Below are 2,784 nucleotides of genomic sequence, written 5' to 3'. Positions count from 1 at the left end.
ACATGTGGTCATCTTAGAGAATGTTTCGTGAGCACTTGAACAGAATGTATGTTCTGCTGCTTTGGGGTGAAAGGTTCTAAAGATATCTATTAAATCCAGTTGATCTAGTATGTCATTTTAGGCCACTGTTTCTTTGTTAATTTTCTGTCTGCACATTCTGTCCATTGATGTTAGTGTGGTATTAAAATCCCATACTATTATAGTATTGCTGTTGATCTCGCCTTCTTTGTCCATCAAAATCTGTTTTATATATTTAGGTGCTCCTATAGTAGGCACCTATGCATTTATAATAGTTATATCTTCCTGTTGTAATGCTCCTTTTATCATTATGTAGTGACCTTCTTTATCTCTAACTATAGCCTTTGTTTTAAAGTTTATTTTGTCAGATATCAATATTGCTACCCCAGCTTTTTTTCCTTTCCATTTGCATGAACTATTTTTTCATCCCTTTACTCTCTATGTGTATCTTTTGTTCTGAGCTGGGTCTCTTGTAGACAGCATATGTATGGGTCCTGTTTTCTTATCAATGTAGCTACCCTATGTCTTTTCATGGGAGCATTTAATCCATTTAGATTTAAAGTTATTACTAATATGCAGTTTTTTATTGCCATTTTATTCTTTAAATCTATAATCCTTATTTTTCTCAATCTTTTTTTCTTTGCTCTCTTTACAGCAAGCCCCTTAACATTTTTTGCAGTACTGGTCTGGTTGTAATGAATTCATTGAGTTGTTTTTGTCTGGGAAGCTTTTTATTTTTCCTTCAATTTTAAATGATAATGTTGCTGGATAAAGAAGTGTTGGTTGTAGGCTCTTATTTTGCATTACTTTGAATATTTCTTAGTGTAGTCTTCATTTCTGATATTGTAATTGTCATATCTGGTTGATTCTTTTTTATGATTTCAATGCCTTTTGGATGCCAGCTATCTATTTAGGTGTTCATTTTGTCTATATAGTGTTGCTCTAAGATCCTTGAGCATCCTAACAATCATTATTTTAAACTCTGCATCTGATAATTTGGTTACTTCCATCACATTCAGTTCTTCTTCTGAGGATTTTTCTTATTGATTCATTTGGATTTCATTTCTCTCTCTTCTCATTTTTTCTGCATGTGGTTTCCAAGCTTGTTGGGTTAGGGCAGTTGAGCTTGGTACAGAGAATGTCCCCTCCTTCAGGGCTTAATCTCTCAGTCTCTGCTGGTTGCTCGGTTTTAATTCTCCCTAAAAGTCTTAATTTCCCTGATGCTTGTTTGCAGAGTCCAGCAGGGAACTTCTGTGATTAGGATGGAGGTAGTGGGCATATCTTGCTCTTTGGCCCCAGTTGAAACTCTTTTCAGGCCTTTTTTTCTCTCTATGATAAGTCCACAGGAATGTGGTGGGTGTGACCTCTGAGAACCAGAAGCTGTGGTCTGCCCAGGTACTCTCCAGGGGCGGGGCACATTCTCCATATCAGAAGGTAGAAGTGTTGCTCATGTCTCCCCTGCAACCTGAGTCACTGCCCCTCCTCTTTACTTCCTCCTTTTAATGGGCCTTTCATGCTGATTTGAGCTGGAGAGCTTTCTAGAGGTGGGTCAACTGGCCTTATGCTAGGTTTGTACTGGTCGGAAAAAGTGTCCCTCCCCTTGAGTATGGCTACCTCAGTATTGGAAAATGATTCAGCATAGGTATTCTTCTTGCCCTCATTATTTGTGTCCCTGTGCCTCGATCCCCCCACTTTCCTCACACAAGACCAGTCCTCTCAGCTCTCTCATTCTGGGAGCCCCAGGTAAGTGGCTGTGAACAAGATTTTCTGTGCTGGCCTTTATCGCAGCTGCAACTTTTCCACAAGCTGTTTCCTGTAGATAGGTATCCTGGCTCTTTCTCCACTTAATGTTGTCGGGTTGTCACTTCTAGTTTCTGGGTTTCTAGGCTGGGGCTCCAGTCCTGGGGCTGAGGTCCCCCACTTCTCAGGGTCACTCCTTCCGCCATGAGAGTTCCTCTGGACCCTCAGCCGCCCCTTGTTCCTGGGAGCAGGAGAGCCCTCACCACATCCCTGCACTTCCTACCAGTCTCAGTGTGGTTTCTTCTGTGCTCCTCGGTTTTCAAGTCCTGTTCTATTAGTTCAAAGTTGGTCTTCCACAATGGTTATTCTTAAATTAGTTTGTAATGGCCCTGGCCGGTTAGCTCAGTGGCAGAGCATCGGCCTTGCGTGCAGGAGTCCTGGGTTCAATTCCCGGCCAGGGCACACAGGAGAAGCACCCATCTGCTTCTCCACCCCTCCCCCTCTCCTTCGTCTCTGTCTCTCTCTTCCCCTCCCACAGCCAAGGTTCCATGGAGCAAAGTTTTCCCGGGCACTGAGGATGGCTCTGTGGCCTCTGTTTCAGGCGGTAGAATGGCTCAGATTGCGGCAGAGCGACGCCCCAGATGGGCAGAGCATCGCTTCCTGGTGGGCATGCCGGGTGGATCCCGGTCGGGCACATGTGGGAGTCTGTCTGACTGCCTCCCCATTTCCAACTTCAGAAAAATGCAAAAAAAAAAATTAATTTGTAATCCAGTTTGGTCCTGGGAGGTGGCAGTTTGTATGTCTGCCTACTCTGCTGCCATCTTGGAGTCTCCTCAAAAAACTCTTGATTAATTCAGAAAAAAAAGAGAAAGATCCATGTGTAAGATTCTAAAACTGTAGGGAGAAGACAGTCAAAATAAGACCCAAGACCCAGTCTCAACCACATGAAAACCTGAGCCTGAATCTTACAAGCTGTATCTTACAAGATACAACCAGATGCCTAAATCTTGGGATTTGAAAAAGAAA

The 2,784-nt window shown here is 42.9% G+C and overlaps 1 non-coding gene across 1 annotated transcript; it reads left to right on the top strand.

The window, feature by feature from the left end:
• The first annotated feature begins 2,144 nt into the window (after positions 1–2,144).
• On the top strand, positions 2,145–2,220 carry TRNAA-UGC (transfer RNA alanine (anticodon UGC)). The gene has a single exon. It is a non-coding gene; the product is annotated as a tRNA-Ala (tRNA).
• The last annotated feature ends 564 nt before the right edge of the window (positions 2,221–2,784 follow it).

Source organism: Saccopteryx bilineata, chromosome 1, assembly GCF_036850765.1.
Source record: "Saccopteryx bilineata isolate mSacBil1 chromosome 1, mSacBil1_pri_phased_curated, whole genome shotgun sequence".
NCBI lineage: Eukaryota > Metazoa > Chordata > Mammalia > Chiroptera > Emballonuridae > Saccopteryx > Saccopteryx bilineata.
Note: the sequence above shows the minus strand (reverse complement) of the source record. Positions and strands in the feature narration are given on the sequence as shown.